We start from the raw sequence: 22,377 nt of genomic DNA, 5'->3' as shown, positions 1-22,377 counted from the left end.
CGGGTTGAATATGGGTTGGGGTGTTACAAGAATTGCGACCAAGCAAGAGGGAGATCTAATGTGATAGAGAAGGATAAAGTCATCAAGACAAGGGTAAATAGTAAGGATGACAAATGGGTGAGGCAGGTGCGGATACCTCTTCCCCCATCTCCATACCCACCTAATATTTTCGTATCCATCACCTACCCACCATCTATGACGGGTATAACTTTTGAAATTTATATCCGTCCACCTTGGTAAATTCTCAAATCCACCCCCATACCTACTACCCAACTAGATACCCATTATCCATCCCGTACCCTTTATGTACACTTTAATACCTGCGTAGCAACAACTTCACATAGTAAGTGCCCACTACTCGCTAAACTTACGTCCATCCCTGTCCCAATTGGAACTGAAGCAGTACAAAATCCATGAAACTGTACCTGTCTACCATCCCTAGTTAAAAGGGAGCAACTAAAGTGCTACTGATGTAAAGGGCCACATAAATTGCAGAGATACCTGAATCGAACCAAGTTGTTTAAGGTGAAGACAAGGCTGAGAGTAACGAGCTTCTGAGACTGGGAGCGATGGTGTTTGCTAAGGCGAATGGAAGCCAAGTGCAGAGAAGATTGGCCGTGTCCGAGAAGGCTACCAAAAAGCTTGTTGAAAACTAAAAAATAGGGAGTAATATAATTGAATAATTTTATTTATGAATATTTCTTAGGGTAAAGTATATAAATAGTCCCTAAACTTTTAAGAAGCTTGTATTTTGGTCACCCAACTTTTAAAGCTTGTAATACAGTCATTGGACTTTTAGTTCGTTTTCAAAATGGTCCATGCCGTTACCTCCAGTCAATTTTTGCTGACGTAGCACATTAACTCCGTTAAAACAACACCCCTCCCCCTGGTCTTCTTCTTCTTCCTTCTTTCTTTCTTCTTTATTCTTCTTCATTTCTTATTATTCTTATTATTCTTCTTCTTGCACAGTGGCTATGGAAACCTCGCAATTGTTATCTTTCTCCATTCGATCCGCTCCAGTTTCTTCACGCTTACAGAGATACTGATATTGGTACTTTTCTTCTTTCTCTCAAGTAGTGAAAGTACCAACATAATTGAGTTACTTGTTAGTATGTTTTAGGAGTTAATTGAAGCAACTAGGGTTCTAATATATAAAAGAAATAATCTTTAGATATGTTATACTGGACGTTGAGATCATGTTGTGCTTTATCACTTTCCCTTAATCAATATTCAACAGTGTAGGGTTTGTTGGTGATTCCCTAAACAGAAACATGTTTGTTTCTTAATTTTATACTCTGAGACGTGTCTCTAGTGATGTGAAGAAATGGTGTCCTGCAGGAGCTGATCGTGGCTTTACTTTTCTCGACTTTAATCTTACCATTGCATGCCATCAAACTAATCTTTTGGCACTCTATGGTAGGTAAGTTGTTTCAAGCATTTCTTACTATAGTTAGTAAGGTATTTTGCTTTGTGTTACTTGAGCTTGGACTACTTTATTTTGGTTGCCTTTAATGCAGTTCCCTCTTCCTTGTCTAATGCATGTGGTCACCTAATAGTAACAGTGATAAGTTGGAAGCTCTTGGATATAAACAGGGTTATGAAGTTGATATTAATATTCCGGAAGGCTCCTAGGAAAAGGCTCCAATCTTATATGATATACTGATATGATCTTTAATACAGGGCATTGGTTTTCACCTTGTATATGAAAGTACACAACATTTTATTGATTGGAAGTTAAGAGAACCAAACATATCAAATAGGGGGTTAATCTATGGCCATGGTCCATCCCAACTTGTCCTCGATTATACCCGTTTGAATCCCTGTTAGTTTTGCAAACAATCTCTGAGCCACTATACAAGAAGAAGAAGAAGAAGAAGAAGAAGAAGAAGAAGAAGAAGAAGAAGAAGAAGAAGAAGAAGACTTGGGGGGTGTTGTTTTAACCGAGTTATCTTGTCACGTCAGCAAAAACTGACGGAAGGTAATGACAGAGACCATTTTAAAAACGAACTAAAAGTTCAATGACTATATTGCAAGTTTCAAAAGTTTAGTGGCCAAAATGCAAACATCTTAAAAATTCGTTGACTGTTTATATACTTTATCCTATTTTTTAAATAGATTATATGTTCATGAATATATAAAGCAAGCTAACCAAAATCAATTTTATGATCCATTTAATCGATTTTTTTTTTGTTTTGTTTGTCAGTGTTTAAAAGCATCGTGGAGGAGGGGACATGAAACGAGAATTGGAATGGTAAAGATGGATGGAAATGGCGACGCAGTGGACGACCAACACCAAGACCCGAATCCCTCTCTGTTTCCTCTCTTTCCTGCTGCCGCTGTCCCCGCTTCTACAATTGCTACTTCTAGTAGCGTCCCCCAATGGCTTTCCAACCCTAGCTTCACCGCCGACCTTTCCCTAATCAACGACCCCGTTTCCTCTCTTTCCCGCTCCCTCAACGTAGAAGAAGAAGAAGAGGAAGAAGAAGACGAAGGAAAACAAAAGCAGCAGGAGAAGAGCCACCGGTCATACGAGCTACTTGAGGAGGAGGAGGAAGAAGAGCAACAAGAAGATTCTGATGGAGCAAAGTACGACGAGAGAAAAAGGAAAAAAGAAGTAAGAGGAGGAGCAAGAAGAAAACGATTTCGAAAGAGATTGGTGATTCCTTATCCAAATACAAATCCAAAACCTCTCATTCCAGTGATTATTATTTTGATTCTCATCCAGATCTTGATAATTTGGCCTACGGCTCTCTCTACAGGTTCTCTTCCTCATTTCCATTCACCATTCTTTAGTTTTTGCTACTCTAGTCGCTTAGTTATTTCTCAGGTTAATATTACATTTCTTTTTTGTAAAAAGAAATTACACCATATGTACATATACACATATATCTTTAGTTCTAGAGAACACATGGATACTATGAAAATCAGATATTGCCTTAATCTCTGCATATTTGACATTTCATTTTTGACTTAATTGTTCCTGCTAACATCTATTCAACTTGTTTTGTTTCTTTATGGTTTCTGCTATCTCGTATTCGTATTGTTTTGTTTCACAATACTCAAGCATAGGCAAAGTGTTTTAACAGTTCCCTTGGTTCCCCTTTGCACTTAAATTGCTGAATCTGAAATATTCTTAATTGGCTTTGTAACATTATTCTACTGCAGGATGGATGTTCCACGCTATAAACTTAGAAATCCTGAACAATTATCTGGATTTATGTACCATCGGACTCACAGGCTTTCAACATATGATAAGGATGCTGATATTGATGCTTTGGATCCTAAGCTAAAGTCTGCTGGTCGATACTGGGCTCCCAACAATGCTGCACTTGAACACCATAAGGACCTAAAGCGTCTTCGTCGATATACTCCCAAAAATTCTTCAGATGTAGTTCCTGCTGATTTCATTCCTTTGACGGATATTCAATCATCTCCTCAACGTGGTGAAGGAAGTTCAATCTCAAACAATTCAGTCATTGAAGAATCTTGGGAGGATGAAGTGCTACGTAAAACACGGGAATTCAACAAGTTGACCAGGGAGCATCCCCATGATGAAAAAGCATGGCTAGCCTTTGCAGATTTCCAGGACAAGGTTGCGAGTTTGCAACGACATAAAGGTGTTCGCTTACAAACTCTTGAGAAGAAGATTAGCATACTCGAGAAGGCAACTGAACTTAATCCGGATAACGAACAAATTTTGCTTTGTTTAATGAGGGCCTATCAAAAAAGAGATAATACTGATGTGTTGATTGGGAGATGGAAAAATGTGCTTATGCTGCATTCTGGGAGTTATATGCTTTGGAGAGAATTCTTGCATGTTGTTGAAGGGGAGTTCTCCAGATTTAAAGTTTCAGATATGAGAAAAATGTATGCACATGCAATCCAAGCTCTATCTGCTACCTGCAACAAGCAGTTTAGACAGGTTCTTAATCTAGTGCATTTTATTTTATTTTATTTTATTTTTACCTTTCTCTGGTTTTAGTGGTGAACAATATTTCCTTTCTCATGTAGTCATGTAATGCCTGGTGTATGTATGTTGTGAAGTTATAGGAACATATATTTATAACTGCATTGATTTATTAGAGTAATTAGAAGTCCATTTCTTCTGAACTGATAATACAAGTGGACGACTAATTCAGTACAAAATAAAAGGACATCATTTGGTTCAATGTGTTGAGACCAATGTCTATAAGAATGATTTATAAGCTGATGTCTAGGAGTTTATGACTTGATATCTTTCTTTGAATTTATTAGTAGCTTAATCTTAATTTTTTTAGACATTGCAGGAAATAACCTGTTTTTACTTGGAGATAAAGGCTTCCAGTTTGTTAAATTACATGATAGACAATATTAAAACTTGTCCTTTTATAGCTATTTCACTTGCATAAAAAATCTGTTCAAAATTGATCGCTCCACATGTTGGCTTATGGCATTCAAATTGGCCCTTTTGTCTCATTCAAATTTAAAAATTGCAAATCCCGCTTTAACGGGCTAGCATGAAATATTGTACCTCACCAGAAAAGCCTATAACTATAAATTGTTGTTGCTTGATGACTATGCTGTGAACTGATTAGACCTTGAAATATTGTACTATAGTTAAAAATTGGGAATACTCATCTCAATGTAATGTCATCTGCTGTCCCATAAAAAATAACAGTTTATATTTCTTTTTCATGCTCTTGTTGATACTGTTGGGTGATATGAACTAGAAATCTTTTTTAAGTAGTTGATCTCCATTCCCTTCTTGTCTTTTACATTATATGGACTTTGAGATTGCTAAAAAAGCTATTCAAAGTTAGACAAGTTTCTTTATCTTAGTGTTTATGCACGGTCAATTTCATGCAGATTCATGAAACTAGTAAACCCGCGGATTCTGCATTGGTTCATCAAGAGCTTGATCTGGTTGATATATTTATTTCCCTTTGTAGGCTTGAGTGGCAGACTGGTCACCAGGAATTGGCCATTGCTTTATTTCAAGCTGAAGTTGAATTTACTTTGTTTTGTCCTTCTCTATTATTGAACGAACATAGTAAACATAGACTGTTTAAGCACTTCTAGGATAGTGATGGTGCAAGAGTTGGAGAAGAGGGGGCTCTTGGTTGGTCCATATGGTTGGAAAAGGAAGAAGAAAATAGGCAGTGAGTTATGGAAGAAGAGAGCTCAGATAAGAATGATAAGGGTGGTTGGACTGGTTGGTCAGAACCATTATCCAAATATAAGGAAACTAGTACAAGTCTGAAAATGTTGCTCATGATGATGCAACAACTGAGGATTTCCATGAAAAAACTGAGAATGAAGATATTGAGCAAGAAGATGATACATAAGCATTGCTGAAACAGCTAGGCATTGATGTTGATGATGGGGCTGGTGGTGAGGTTAAAGATACCTTGACATGGGCTAGATGGTCAGAAGAAGAGTCCTCTAGAGACTCCAATCAATGGATGCCTGTTCGTGCAAAATCTGGTCTCTCTCTCTCTCTCTATATATATATATATACACACACACACAATTTTGCATGTGTCTTGTTCTGCTTACTCCAAGTGAGTATTTTGGATACTCTGGATGATTTTGAGGTTTACACCATATTTTGTTATATCAGCGAGTTACAATACTTTGTTTTATCTGGGCGAAAGGCTTTATAACATAAGCATCAATCTAAAAGTATTCAACCATTGAGTTGTATTCTCTAGTCTTAACCTACTATTGGAGCTCATGTCAATTCTAAAATTTTCTGGAAATATGTTGAGAGCCTCTAAGTTAATAGATATTTGCACTCTAGCTTTTATTTGATTTTAATATTTTAGGAAGTTCTGTTATGTATTTTTATTGTCTTATCATATATTTATGATTTGTTTATTCTCAATTTAATGACCAAGAAACCTCAACTGTCATCTGGATGCCATATTTAGGACTAGGGATGCTCTTTTCATTTGGTCTGTTTTGTTATTTGTTCATAATTAATTTTACTGGCTTTTAGACAAATTATTTCATTTTATGCAAAATTTAATAAAATGTATGGTATATGCATATAAAAGCTTCTATTTTGTTGTTGATATATCCCTATAGAACTAATAGCATAACTAATTTCTTTGACCAAATGAAAAAATTCAACATACCATTTAAGAAGATGGAAGAAATAGGTTTTTCTGGTATGAAGCCAACGGCCAAAATGTTGTGGTTATAGATGTATTGTGTATGTTATTACATTATAGGTTAAAACAAACTCTTTTTAAGTATTCTATAATCTTGAAGAGATAGGTTTTTCTGGTTCTAAGGCAATAATGCAGTTCCTACCCTAAATTTTATCTGTAGCTTCTGTTTCTGTTGAAGCTTGAATAATTAGCTTTATAATTGATATTAGGTCTCTTCCTATATGAAAGGGGTTTTGCACATTATAGTGATTAATATTTGTTGCTATTTGTATTGAACATTATACTTTTTATAATCTATTTGTAAAATAATAATTATGTTGAACACAATGACTAGAGTTTCATATTGTACAAATATTTTTTTTTGATAGGAATAGGTCTCATTAAAAACCTCCCTTATAGTTGCCTCTTGAGAAGAGGCAACTAGCGGAAGGAGGAAAAGAGTACCTCAATATATTGATAAACCATAATTACATAAGATTACAGCTTACATAATAACCACCCAAAGTTAAAAAACTGAACAGAACCCCACTAAAGCTGAAAACATTCAACCTATCCCCTCCTTAGCTAACTTGTCAGCCTCCCAATTACATGTCCTATGAATCAAAGTAATCATAATTTCCCTAGCTGAAACTAAGGCCCCAATTACCCCAACCAAAGAACTGAAAAATGAAGGGGCAGTAAAAGGCCTCAAAATCCAATCCACTGCTATTTTACAATCTCTCTAAAAGAAGTCTACCCTTCAACACCCATTCAGAAGAAAGAAACAAGTCAATGCCTTCTTTAATGGCTTTCAACTCAGCAAACGTAGGTGGACTTGGTCCCACAGCAGTAGAAAAAGTGATTAAGGTAGAGGCTTTTGAATCTCTCAAAATTCCTCCAATTCCACCCTTCAAACCATCACCTCTAACCGCCCCATACACATTGAATTTAAAAAATCCAGGTGGAGATGGAGTCCAACAAAGATCCCTTTTCTTTTTGGAGGGTTTAAAAGAAATATTGTCTGCAAGCACTGGATCCCCTACTAATAAATCAGCCTGAATATTAGCATTTGGAAATTTAGCTAAAAACCATTTGGCCAGCCTAAATCTGCAAATGAAGACCATTGTAGAACTGTCATAATTCCCATTTTCAAACACCACTGAATTCCTAGTCTTCCATAATGACCACAAAACAACTCCCGGGATAAATTCTAGATAGAAGAAGATACCCTTATAAAAGACCAAGAGCAAAGTAAGGATAAGGGATCTTTGGGCAAAGCTGAAGATAAATCCCATAACCTTAAGAATCTATTCAACAGTTCCCTTGCAACAAGATATAAGATAAAAAGATGTTCAATTGTTTCTTCATCCTTAAGACATAAAGGACATAGAACATCATCTAAGGGAACCCTTCTTTTCTTCAGCTCCACTCTAACAACTAATTTGTGGTGAGATAGCTTCCATAGAAATGTTTGAACTCTAGGAGGAGCCAATCTAAACCAAACCCACTTGTTCCACTGAAAATTCCCTCCAGAACTGCCAGAAAGTGTCATTCTACAAGACTTAACGGAGAACAAACCAGCACCTTTTCCTGACCATGCCAGAAAGTCATCAACTGAATCAACCAAAACAATATTATCAAGAAATGACATTAAAGAAATCCACTGATCCAATTCCCAGTCGCATAAACTCCTCCTTAAGTGAATATTCCATACCCAATAATTGTTTTCGTAACAACCAAAATTAGCAACCTTTCCCCATTTATTATTAGATAAAGCAAAAATCCTAGGGAATTGATTTTTTAAAGTTGAATTATTAATCCAAACATCATTCCAGAATGCAATTGACCTACCATTCCCCACTTGTATCCTCGAATTAGACCTCAAACAATCCCCTATATAATCCCTTTTCTCGTAGTTGTTCAAAATTCCTCTCCAAATCCATGAATCTTGAGGAGCAACAGCCTTATTTATTGATAAAGATAAATTGTTGATATTTTGTTTGCAGCAAATCATCTTTTTCCATTGAGAGTTATTTTCATTTGCAAACTTCCAAACCCATTTCCCAAGTAACACTCTATTGGCCAAGTTCAAATCCAATACTCCTAATCCACCCTTCTCATAAGGTTGACAAACCGTTTTCCAATTAACCCAATGAATTCGTTTCTTTACTGGACCTTCCCCCCAAAGGAATTTAGCCATCAAAGAATTCAACTTTTGATTTACCTTGAACGGAATTTTGAAAATAGAGAGGAAAAAATTCGGCAAGGATGACAATACCGCCTTCACCAACACCAATCTTCCAGCCATCGATAATGATGTAGCTTTCCAGCCAGCTAATCTGATATTAAATTTCTGGATTACTGATTCCCACAGAAGCTCTGAATTTCTGTTTGCACCTATTGGTAGACCTAGGTATGTCATAGGAAAAGAACCCACACCAAAGCCTGCATTATATTCCCATTCATTTAAAATGTCACTTTCCAAATTAACACCAAACAACTTACTCTTAGACAGATTAAGATGGAGCCCTGACATTAAACTAAAAACCCTCAACACTCTCTTAATATTCATAATTTGAGTAGGTGAATCTCTGCGGAAAAGGATTAAATCATCTGCGAATTGCAAATGAGTCGATTGGAAAATACTATCATCCCTACCAATACTGAACCCTTCAAACAAACCACATGCAGCAACCTTTAACAACATTAAATTCAATAGTTCCTCAACTATATTAAACAGCAGAGGAGACAAACTACGACCTTGTCTCAACCCTTTGCCCATCTAAAATTCATTTGTTGGAGATCCATTCACTAGAACCGAGATAGAGGTTGATGAAATTCAAAATTCAATCCATGAAATCCACTTATCTCCAAAGCCCATAACTTTCAATAATCTCAGTAAAATCGCCCATTCCACCGAATCATATGCTCTTCGAAAATCAACCTTGAAAACAACACCTTTCCTCCCCTTTTTCCTCCAAAAATGAATGGCTTCATTGGCCACGAAAGCACAGTCAAGCAGCTGCCTTCCAGGAATAAAGGCAAACTGTGAAGGGCTAACTAAGTCTTTAATTACTGAAACCAGTCTTCTGGATAAAACTTTAGAAATTATTTTGTACAGGCTGCCAACTAGGCTAATCGGTCTGTAATCTTCAATACCTTCAGGATTTAAAATCTTGGGGATCAGTGTTATAAATGCATGATTGACCCCATGCTCCAAATTCCTTCCATTATAAAAATCATCCACAAATTTCATAATATGAACCTTCAGATTCGGCCAGAATTTCTTAAAAAAACCCATCGTGAAACCATCAAGGCCTGGTGCTTTGGCACTGTCGGAAAGAAGAACTGCTTCCCACACTTACTGTTCTGAGAATTTCCCTTCATGAACCTCCTTTTGCTCATCAATCAATTTAGCAAAGTTAAGGTTTATTTCATCATGAACCTTCAATGCTGAAATGGTATTAATTATGTTTCTATTAATTGCACATAAGTGAAAAAAACTTTGTGTTTCTATCCCCATCATTAATCCACTTCAGTCTTGACCTTTGAAGCCATATACTCTCCTCCTTCCTATGCAAATTCCACAATTCCATCCTCAATAGCTGCAGTAGATCCCTACCTTGATTAGAAGTTCCCCCACACTGTAGCCTCAGTTCCAGATCATTAATCCTGGCTTCTAATTCTGAAATTTCCTCAGAAATCCCCCTATAGTTATTCCTTGGCCAATTCTTGATAACTTGCTTAGTTCCTTGAAGCAATGAAAATAAACCCCTACGACCATTATCCTTCCTCAAATTTAACAGTGAATTTTCCACTACCCCAACAAACCCTTTTTCCTCAAGCAAGTGATTGAAGAATCGAAATGTTTTAGGACCCCAATTCTTGCATTCTTCTACTAACACCACTAGATTGTGGTCCGAGAGGGATTTAGGTAGCATTTTTTGGATCACTTTTGGAAAGTGATTTAAGAAGGAACCACTTATTAGAAATCTATCAAGCCTTACCCAAGTGGGGGATTCTCTATTGCTACACCATGTGAATCTCCCCCTACTAACGGTAAATCCATCATATTAAAAAGTTGTGCAAAGGATCTCAACAAATCCATGGAATGCCAATTCTGTGCAACTCCACATTTTTCCTCTGGAACCATATAAGCATTAAAATGCCCTCTATGCAAACAGGCAGATTTAAACTTTGCACAAAACACGTCAACTCCCTGAAAAACTCCTCTTTGTCAGCCTCTATAGATGAACCGTACACATTAATAATAACACATTCAAAATTATTCTTCTTAAACTTCCCTAATAATGCCATAAATCTGCTCTGTTTATGTTCTGTAATGACTTCAAAAAAATTCTCATTCCACAAACGAATCAACCCACCTGCAGAACCATCAGCTGGAATAAAAGTACAACCTTTCAGCAGATTGCCCCCTAACTTCCTCCTTAGTCCACTCTGGCAAACATTACGTTTTGTTTCCTGTAATAATAAAAGGAACGGCTTCTCTTTATTCACTAGTCTTGCTACTGCTCCAATTTTCTCTCTTCTCCCAAGACCCCTAACATTCCATGTAATAATTTTTAATTTTGACATTTGAACTGGATAACAATTAACACCAAAATCAATCCAAAAAATACAATCATGTTCCCTTTTCAATCTCCTTCATCTGCATCTTGTAGATCTCTTCCTCTAAAATTTGTTGCCCCCCTTTAAAAATAATCCCCAACATGTCACATACCTCTCTAGTAGCAACAGCTTCGATTCTAGCTTCAATAGACGCTTGAGAAGACTGTGAGGACGCCCTGATTTGTTCCAAAGACTCCTTTACCATACTATTAAACACCCTTCTATAAACTCTATCATAAAAGTTTATAGACACTTCACCATCCGAACACACACTTCCCGAATGACATGGTGCAATTCTTAACCTTCTCTGATTAATTAAGCTTTTTGATCGAGAAGGAGCCTTAACATTATTGTCTGAGATGGCCAAACGGTTATCCTCAGCTAATTTTTTGGCATCCATAATTGTTCCAGAAGTAATTCCATCTCGGTTTACAGTTATTCCGTCTCTTACACTCGAATTTGAGAAGCTGGCCTCATTAAGGCTGCACAGATTATTCTTCATAATCATCATCTTCTTTGAACCAACCTTTTGAGCAACAAAAACATTACCCATCTCTAAGTCTTTTTGCATCTGTAAACCAACAACAAGAACCCCATGTAGACTTCTCTGACCAGCAGAATGATCTTTATCCATTTCGACATCCTGTTCACCAAATACCATTTCCTTCTCTCCTCCTATAATTACTCTCGCCAACCTATTATTACCATCATCTGCATCTTTCATAGGATTGGCTGAAATGTAATTGGGTTGAAGTATAAATTTCTCCCCAATCCATTTTATATTATAAGCAAGCTCAGAAGGAAAAAATTTCTTAGTCGAAATAAAGGAAACCACATTATCATCAGATTGGGCCTTTTCATTCGGGTTAACTGTTTCTCTCAATCCCAGACCCACGTGACTTCTATTTTGAATTGTCCTATTTTCAAAACTTCCTGACAACATACAATATGTTGTTTTTGCTCTTGACTTACTCGATGAGGATTGTCCCCCACTTACTCCATTCAAACCACTATTATGACCATTATTTAACCAAGATATGACTTTAAGCCTAGAATTCTCTGCTGTCACTTTTTTGTCTGCTGCCAGAGTTTGAAAACGACAATCCTCCTCCTCGGACAATGCGTAATCACTGTTCCACTTATTTGAAAATTTCTCATCCATCTTCCTCCACAACTCTACTAGTTGATTCACCACTGACCCCAGGAAAATCTTAACTTGGAACGATCTGCCATAAGAGCCCAATGTAACCGTCTCAGGTACATCAAAGGGACTCTCTACCCTGAGCAGAACTTTTGCCAACGAGAGATCTGACCTCTTTTTTGATTCATCCTTCAAACATATAAATCTTCCCCATATCCCAGTAAGTTTTTCCAAGAACTCTTCATTCCAGCACAATAATGGCAATCCACACATATCTATCTGGCACAAAGCCACTGGAACTCCATTCTCATTCAGTACTGGAGCCAACCAATCGAAACAGAAAAACAACTCATCCTTCTTATTCTCCCACACATATGAGAACTCATCAACCAAGTCGAAAGTGATGATGCAAGCCTTCCATGCATAACCCCATCTCGATATCTGGACACCTAATCCCTCAATCTCCAAAGCTTCCTTTATCGAATCATACTCAAAAGATGATTTCATAATCCCTGTTAATGAACGTTTAACCCATTCCAAATTATCTGACGGAATATGCATCTCCCATACATTTCTCACACCATTCATTTTCTGCTTGATACCCTCCAAGTTTGCCCCTGACCCTGAGTCTCTTCTCATGTTAACATCAGACTTCACGACATCCTTGTACGATCTGCCATCCCTGAAGCTTTTCATCAACTCAGCATTTCTCCCATTATTTGAAGTATTCTGTTTTCCTGACTTGAACTCCAACATCCTCTTCCCATCAACAACTTCCCTCCTATTAGCCTTCTGATACTTAGCAGCCTCTACAAAGATTCTTCTCCCATCAAACCACTTCCCATTCACAAATTGGATTGCTTTCTTCCTACTATCCTCATCAGCAAATTGGACAAAAGCAAAAGTAGATGACTTGTAATTTGGTTTCTCTAAAAAACGTGGAATTTTGCTCCGTATTAAAGAGTAAACCAGAAATTTTTTTGATGTCAGGAATAAAATTTTGAGGTACTCTTTTCCTCCTTCCAATGTTTATTGTACAAATAATTGAAACTATGAAAAGTGCATATTAATGAAAATTTGCATTAATATGAAATTTATTACTTGTGCAATATTAATGAAAAGTTCAATGTGAACTTTGATTTTATTTTTATCTCAAATAAATACACTTAATGTCTGTCTTTCAATCGAATTATTTTTCTTATTTATAAATTGGATATCTTTACCATCGCCGCCCGCCGACGTTAATCATCGTCGTCCTCCGTCTGCCGTTCGACGTCCTCCGTCTGCCGTCCGCCGCCACACTCCGTCATCCTTTCACAGCCTTTTTCCTCAGGAAGATCGTTGCCTCACTCTGATTTCATTTTTGAGATTAGATTTACGATAAAGTCATTCATTCGGGGCAGATCTAAACGCCGTTCTTCACCGATTTACGCCACCGGCTGTCGTCCGTACACCGTCATACCACAGGGCTCGTCGTACACTCGCGAAATAATCCCATCTATCCTATCGTACAGACTCATTGCCATTCTCCGTAAATCTGCCTTTGACCAGTTTGACAAAAACAGAACAAGCCATGGTTCTGCCAAGCTGTTATCTCGATCTAATCCATCTCTGAGGGTTTCGTTGAAGGACAACTACGTAGTTCCACTTTTCCTCAGGCTCAAGATCTACCTGTCGGATTCTCTTCATCACTTCCGCCCTTCTCTTCATCACTTCCACCCTTCTCTTCTTCGCCGACAGTCACAGCATTCTCTACCGCCAGGCGCGCGACCAGGAAATATCGTCATGTCACTGAGATTTCCTCATATGCCAGGTGCTGGAATCCACCCTTGTCACCAGTAGATTTCGAGTCTGCCTGAAGATGTCAAAGAGAGAGAGCTGCAGAATTTGCTGAGATGTCACCCTTCCAATGTTCGCTAACATACTTCTTATTGTGTGGACGAATACGAAGGGAGTTTTTAATGAGACCTCAAACTTCTATAAAAAAAATGTCAATTTAGTGATATGATGAAGAAAGAATACTTTTTGTTAATAAAACACTAATATTCATTTTTTTAATATTTTTATATATTGAACTAGGCCTTGATTGTGATTTACAGTTATTTGAAGTAACTAGTTAAATATTACATATTGTCTGTAAAACAGGTTCAGTCGCTGATATTCATGGAGTGCCCAATGAAGAAGCAGACGAGCAATTTTTGAGAGAGATATTATATGAAGATGTTTGCGAGTACTTGTTCTCATTGAGCTCCAACGAGGCTCACTTATCTCTAGTATTCCAATTCATTGATTTTTTTGGTGGGAAAATCTCTTCTTGGTAAGTTTCACCTTTCACAACGATGGTATTTTTTAGTTAAATCCATCTTATGCTGTCTTATTCTCTCACTATTCCTTGATTGACTATCATCTTGTCTGCTTGTCTATTTTTTAACTTGCATCTGTAATCTATTGACAGATAACAACTAGAGTTTTGTTGCGCTTATGAAAGAGTGCATGCCTAATGAATAGGCTTAACTATGTTGATGTTCTTTTGTAATTAAAAACTACTCCCTTGCAATTTTTTTTATGATTTCGATCTTGCTAATTCACTTGAGTATTTGAGTCTATTGGATTTTAAATCATGTAGCTCACTTTGAAAACTTTCCAAACATGGATTGAGTTTGAACTTCTCTTAGAAGCTTTGATGTAGTTAAAATGTTTTTTGATAGAAAAGATAGGCCTCATTAAAACCCCCCTTCATAACCGTCAAGCTACAAAGGTAGCTCAACGGACATTGGAAGGAGGAAAAGAGTGCCTTAAAAATTTTATTACTAAAAACTAGATACAACATGAGTACAATAGACCAAATGCATCCAAACATCACCTACCATCGAACAACAAAACAACCCAGTACATATCAACTAACCAATTCCTAATTTAACATACTCATCTGCCTTGTAATTGGCACCTCATAATATGCCTAATAACCACACCTCTACTTGACACAATGTTTAAATGGCAAATGATTCAAATTTGTTGAACGCAATTTTACTCAGAAAGTAGATGAAATGATTAGGCTAACGTTTATTTGTAAATTTCTTCCATCTGTTTTGGAGATTATGGAGGGTCAGAGTTTTTCCTTTGAGACGCCTTCCACATGGAAAAACCCAACTGGAAGTGGCATTTTCCTATCCTTTAAAGTTGGCCAAAATTTTTGTATAAGAACTCCATTGTATCTATACGCTTGGTTCTCATTTAAGCTTTACCAGGGCGAGTAGAGCTATATTGTTTGGACAAAACATAACAGTGACCTGGTTTTAGGTGTTTAAGGGTAGGGCTTTATGAGAGTGTTAAAATCTAACACCATGATCTGTTCATTAATATGTTAGTGATTTCATGTTTGAATGAATGAGTCATTTACAGTAACCTTGTCATCCTCTTCTAGGGTTTGTACCAACAGTTCCAGTTGGACTGAGAAAATTCTTAGCCTGGAGGGTATACCAGATTGTATTTGGCAAAATATGAGAAGGTTGCTGGATGATTTAAATAAATTACAGAGTAAGCCTGGAGATTTCAGTTTGGAATTCCTTTTGGACAGTGCCAGAGGCATCCCTCAGAGGACTGAAATGATGAAATTTCTTCGAAATGCTGCGTTACTTTGCTTAACTGCTTTTCCCCGTAACCATATATTGGAAGAAGCTGCCCTTTTGGCAGAAGAGCTCTTGGTGACAAGAATGAACTCTTCTAGCTGTTCAGGTGCTCCGTGTCAATCCTTGGCAAAACGCCTTCTCAAATCTGATCGGCAGGTATCTTTTATTTGTTCTACTTGTCTAAAGGTATACATATGCATGCTGATTGAATCCTGTACTTGCTTGGCAGATATTCTTGATTTATTAACATGAAATTCATGATTCGTTTTCTGTTTTACTATGAGCCTAAGTAAATATTTTAGATTGTTTCCCTTAACCACAAGCTATCGGATGTTCTCCATTAAGTGTCTGTCTGATTTTCTCTGTCATTAGGAAGAAATAGTACAATTGCTGATAGAAAGTGTTGGAAATTTGGTCATTGAAAGCCTTGATTTAGTCATAATCTGTGAGATATTCTAGGATTTGTTTTCTATGTAAATCAAGAAAAAGTAGGAAAGTAGAAGCTGTCAAATATTGGCTCTAATTAGTTTCTTTTTTTGTTGTAATTTCCCTCTGTATAAAAGGAGCCTTGTACTCATTCAAGAAATAAGACATATTATTTCTTCATTCTTTTCTAATTTGGTGTCAGAGCCATAATCGTGTCTTCCTAAAACACAGCAGTTCCAAAATCACTGTAGCCATGTCCAAAGTCGCGTCGAAAATCACCTCAACCCCTGCTGCGGCCACTCCGCAGCACCACTCCAATTCTCATTCTTGTCCAAATCACCACCATCCGCTTAAATGGTGACAACTTCCTCCGATGGTCACAATCAGTCCGGATGTATATTCGTGGGCAAGGGAAAACCGGTTACATCACTGGTGACAAGAAGGCTCATGCTGTTGATGATCCGCTGTACGCTACTTGGGATGCTGAAAACTCCATGGTTATGACATGGCTGGTCAATTCCTTGGAGGACGACATAAGCTCCAATTACATGTGCTATCCCACTGCAAAAGAATTGTGGGATAATGTTAGTCAGATATATTCTGACCTAGGCAACCAATCTCAGGTTTTTGAGTTGACTTTAAAATTGGAGGAGATTCGTGAAGGAGATAATTCTGTCACCACATATTTCCATTCGTTGAAAAAGATGTGGCAGGATCTTGATCTCTTCAACACATACAAATGGAAAAGTATTGACGATTGTAATCACCATAAGAAAACTGTAGAATATAGTCGTATTTACAAGTTTCTTGCCGACCTTAATGTTGAGTTTGATAAAGTACGAGGAAGGATTATTGGCAGACCTCCTCTTCCATCCATTGGCGAAGTATTTGCCGAAGTTAGAAGAGAAGAAAGCCGAAGGAATGTCATGCTCAAAAAGAAGAGTACTGGTGAGTTAATTGAAAATTCTGCCTTATTGAGTGATGTTGCAGCCTACAAGGCAGCAAACTACCAGCGCAAGTCTGATGATAAACCACAGGTCTGGTGCGATTTTTGCAACAAACCCCGCCATACACGTGAGACATGTTGGAAAATTCATGGCAAACCTGCTAACTGGAAAAGCAACAAGCAAGGAGAGAAAGAATCGTGGAATTCCTACTGCAAGTGAAGCTGACTCAGGTCCCTTCAACAAAGAGCAGATTGATCAACTCTTGAAACTTATAAAATCCAATTTCTCATCCGGTATTCCTAGTGTTTCTTTGGCACAAACAGGTAGTAATCCTAAAGCCCTTTCTTGTCCAAATTCCTCTCCGTGGATAATAGATTCCGGAGCCTCAGATCACATGACCAGTTTTTCTCATTTATTTAATACATATTCACCTTGCCCTTGGAAATAAAAAAATTAGAATTGCCGATGGTAGTTTTTCACCTATTGTAGGAAAAGGACTCATTAAACTGACAGAGAAAATTAATCTCAATAATGTTCTTCATGTCCCTAAATTAGCCTGCAATCTTTTGTCTATCAGTAAACTATCTAGAGATTCTAATTGTTGCATTACCTTCTTTGAATCACATTGTGAATTTCAGGACCGGAACTCGGGGATGATGATTGGACGTGTTAGGATGATTGAAGGTCTTTATTACTTTGATGAAGTATCTATCAGTAATAAAAAAGTTCAGAGCTTTAGTGGTACTAGTTCAATTTCTGTTCGAGAAAAAATAATGTTGTGGCACTATAGACTAGGACATCCTAGTTTTCTTTATTTGAAACACTTATTTCCAGAATTATTTAAATGGATTGATTGTTCTTCTTTTCATTGTGAAAATTTCATTTTTTTCAAAAAACCGTCGTTCCTCTTATTTACTAAAAGATTATCAGGCCTCCAAACTTTTTTATCTGATTCATAGTGATGTTTGGGGCCCTTCTAAAGTTACTACTATTTTTGGTAAAAGGTGGTTTGTTACTTTTATTGATGACCACACACGGTTATGTTGGATTTATCTAATGAATAAAAAGTCTGACGTGAAAGATTTATTCAAAAATTTGTACACTCTGATTGAAAACCAATTTCAAACCAAGATTAGTATTTTACATTCTGATAATGGAACATAATATTTTAATGAGCACTTAGGTAATTTTTTTGAAAGAGAAAGGGATTTTTCATCACTCTGCATGTCGGGATACCCCTCAACAAAATGGCATTGTAGAACGAAAAAATAAACATTTACTTGAAGTAGCTGAAAACGAAACTTCAGTTCTTTTTAATAAACAAGATATAACTGCAGAATTGGGTGGGTGTTTAACTATTACATATATGATGTTGAGTTCACCACTTTAAAAAGATAATTGATTTGCCTTCTATCTAGTGTACTAAGGACTGGTACTCCTTTACGAGATTGAATTGCTTGTACTTCTGTAATTAACTGCTTATATCTGGAGCTACTAAATATTTTAGCCTTTTGTTTTGGCTGTCACAAATTCATTTATTACCTCTGGAAGTTTCTTATTCATCTTCTTTGTCCCTGATCTTCTATGCTAATTTTCTGTTCTAGACTGTTCTTGATGTTTTTATTTCTTTGACTCACTTTCCTCCCCATTGTGCATAAAGAAATGCTTGAAGTTCACATCTGACTCTTGGATTTTCTTGAAGTTCACTTTCTAAATTCATGAAAAATACCGTCTTTTTCTTTAAAAAAAACAGCATGCTCATGTCAGACACATTCTAACACTCACGCGTAAGTTCAAGTATGATTTGACATCCAAACATTCATTCATTTTATGTGTGCTTCAATGCAATAGTTCAATTATTTTCGAGTTTTTTCAGTTTAACGTATTAAAAGTCTTATTTACTTGAGCAGGATCTACAGTCTAATTCTTCTCTTCTATATTTGTGGTACGCTGAAGCCGAGCTCAGAAACAATCGTGGGAGTAAATTGGATTCATCATCACGTGCAATGCATATTCTGTCCTGCCTAGGTAGTAGTATGGCATACAGTCCATTTACAAGTCATCCATCAAGCTTGCAATTACTGAAAGCACGGCAAGGGTTTAAAGAAAAATTAGACACATTAAGATCAAAATGGGTCCGGGGTTTTGTTGATGATCAGTCAGTTGCCCTAGTTTGTGCAGCGGTTTTGTTTGAAGAGTTGGCTGCTGGATGGTCTGCGGGTATTGAAATTATAGATCATGTTTTTACGATGGTACTTCCAGGTATTCATTACTTCTTTCCCTCTTTTTTTTAATCATTATGGTTGAAAGCTCTAGAGCCCTTCACTTTTCTTAGTAAATTAGCTGATTTACCCATGTTATTGTCTTCTTTTTATGTGTAGATATACATATAAAATTTTCTCCTTCATCTAACTTTTACATTTACAAGTAACATTAGAAGTTAGTTCCATGCTTTTTGAAATTATAGTAGTCTGCAGCTTAGGTTCTTTTCCTTCTTGAAACTATATAAATATACAGACTACAGTAATATACAGTCACATATTATCTGCTAACTCTGATGGCTAGATGATATATATGTATATTGGCATTTTCTATTGCTATCAAGGGCATGGTAGTTTTAATCAACCGTTTCATTGAAATTATAGTAGTCTGCAGCTTAGGTTCTTCTTTTCCTTCTTGAAACTATATAAATATACAGACTACAGTCATATACATTCACATATTATCTGCTAACTCTGATTGCCAGATGATATATATGTATATTGGCATTTTCTATTGCTATCAAGGGCATGGTAGTTTTAATCAACCGATTCATGATTGATAGGACTTTAAGTTTGCACTTGTTACTATGAATTCTTTGGAATAACATTCGTATTGTTTGACTTCGTACAACCATGTTGCTTATCTATGCTTTGTTCCCTATGGCTCTGGATGTGTCGTGTTAGTTTGCCAGCATCTTTATGCTAGAGTTTGGAATTAGATAAGAATAACAAAAGAGAAAAAGAGAAGAATGGGCGAGAAGAAAAGGGCAAGTTACATGCTGTTGACTAGATGGAAGCTTTTTGCGGCCTTTTTATGCACCATTTTTAATCCACTCCTTTTATTTCTGGAGTTCAATCTGGAGGAAAAAAGGGTGAAATGTGAAATCCATTTTTGATTAAAATGGGCTGTCTTTTTTCATTTCCCTAAACTGAATGCGGAATTATCTTGACACATTAAAGTTGATTGATTGCGCTACATGATTTGTTTAATAAAATAGGTTAAATTCTTCCTTGTATTCATTCATAGAGAGAGAATATTGCCAGTGAGGTAATCTGTGTTTTGCAGAAAGAAGAAGCCAAAGTCATCATCTAGAATATCTTTTCAACTATTACTTTGGGGTGCTTCAGAGACATCATGAGCAATTTACTTTGCCCAAAGCTTGGGAATCTGTCACACACGGGCTGCAAATATATCCATCCAGCCCAGAACTCTTTAAAGCTTTAGTGGAGATCAGCTGTCTTTACACGACTCCTAATAAATTACGGTGGATGTTCGACGACCACTGTCACAAGTAAGATCATATTCCTTGTGTCTCAGCAAACTGTTTAGTGTTGTTATGCTTTTAGTTTTGGCCAAGTTTAAGAATTTAATTAATTAATTTTAAAGTTCTGCTTTCCTTTACATTGGACCTGTTTTAACTGGAGATTGGCTTTTTCTGAAAGCTGTTTAAAATTAAGGGAATCGTTGAATACTGCATAATGCATTGATTAAGGTGATATTTATATTTAAAAAATACTGCAATTAATGCATCGTTTTTTTTCTCAAATTTGACAAGCAGTGCATTAAATGCAGAATATATTATATTTTAAAATAGTAATTAAATATTTGTTAACTAGTGCTACTGCCTATACTATAGGCATCCATTAACAGGACCTTAAAATTGAGGAGTATGCTCAATATTTTATGTTATTTGAGTTTGTCATATATTCTTTAATGATTTAGAATTTTGCTTTTTGTATTTTCAAGAAATTTCATGGGCTTGATTTTTTCCCGATATTCTTTGAATCTATATTGATTGTTATTCTGTAAATATTCTCAGGAGACCATCAGGAGTAGTTTGGCTTTTTGCATTAATATTTGAGATAAGTCGGAGTGGCTCGCCGCATAGGATCCATGGATTATTTGAGAGGGCACTAGCAAATGATAAATTTCATAGTTCGGTTGTACTCTGGCGATTGTATGTTGCATATGAGATTAACGTTGTCCACAATGCATCTTCTGCAAGGCGAATATTTTTTCGTGCTATCCATGCTTGTCCTTGGTAAGTGACTTCTCCCTTTGATGCCCTGTTAAATCAAATTGCAAGAACCAACTGTAGTCGTAATCAGCCTATTAAATGGATACCATGTGTGAGATATAGAGCAAAGATTTAGGAACCAAAATCTCAAAAAAATGCAGCTAATCCGCTTTAGTGATTCTCAGATTTCTCAAATTTGTGAGCCTAAGCTAGTTTTTTAATTTGGGAGAATTGGTGGAAGATGTAGGACTGTGTTTGTTACCAGGTTCCACTTTATATCAGTAAAATGCTAGAAAAAATACCTTTCTATTTGGACATAAATTAACATTACATTGTATAAAATGTCGGTGGATATGCATGAACATTTAAATGATACTTGCCGAGGAATGTAGTTCATGGATTACATTGTGCATATAGATACAAATGTCTCCTAAATAAAGAAAACACACAATTACAGGAATTTACAACTATACAAGAAACCAGTCGAGTCAGAATAGTGGGAATAGAATTGTTCTATTATTTTTCATATGATATATTGTCACAAAGTTGTTTCAACTTACTAACTAAATATTTTGGATTGGCTTGCATATTTCATAATTGCTAAATGTTGTTCCATAATTGGTAGGTCTAAAAAGCTTTGGCTGGATGGTTTTTTGAGATTGAGCTCCATCTTAACGGCAAAGGAGCTGTCGGACCTTCAAGAAGTAATGAGAGAAAAGGAGTTGAATTTGAGGACTGATATTTATGAAATTCTTTTACAAGATGAGATTCCTTGATGATGTAACTGTAAAAGATATTATGTTGTAGATATAAAATCTTACCGCAGGGTGGCAAATCCAAGTCACAATTACTCTTGGTTCCGAAGGTTGCCGAACCGTTGGATAGGTATGGCACCTTGCTGTCTTACTAGGGAAAATATTGCACGGGTAGCAAGTTCTTATTAAACCAGGTTTAGAATGCTTCACGTTAGATTAGATGTGCCGTTGGCTTTCTGGGTGGTAGATTCTCTGCTATGGAGTCTCGCACCACTTTAGCTTCCTGAAAGTCTTAAATTTTGGGTGGCCTTTTTAGCCATTTTATTTTAGGAGAAAACCAAGTGTGTTCCGTTGTTGCATTTGGTCCGATTTTGAAACTACTCATGTGACCCAAAGCACGTTCCCTCGATGCTTAAATACATTCATTGTTTTTCCAACAT

General features: G+C 36.6%; 1 pseudogene; it reads left to right on the top strand.

The window, feature by feature from the left end:
* The first annotated feature begins 2,191 nt into the window (after positions 1–2,191).
* LOC120158730 lies at positions 2,192–22,143 on the top strand (annotated as a pseudogene).
* The last annotated feature ends 234 nt before the right edge of the window (positions 22,144–22,377 follow it).

Source organism: Hibiscus syriacus, unplaced genomic scaffold (genome assembly GCF_006381635.1).
Source record: "Hibiscus syriacus cultivar Baekdansim isolate YM2019G1 unplaced genomic scaffold, ASM638163v2 tig00111330_pilon, whole genome shotgun sequence".
NCBI classification, from domain to species: Eukaryota; Viridiplantae; Streptophyta; class Magnoliopsida; order Malvales; family Malvaceae; genus Hibiscus; species Hibiscus syriacus.
The sequence above is the reverse complement of the archived record's forward strand: the minus strand, read 5'-3'. Positions and strand labels throughout refer to the sequence as shown.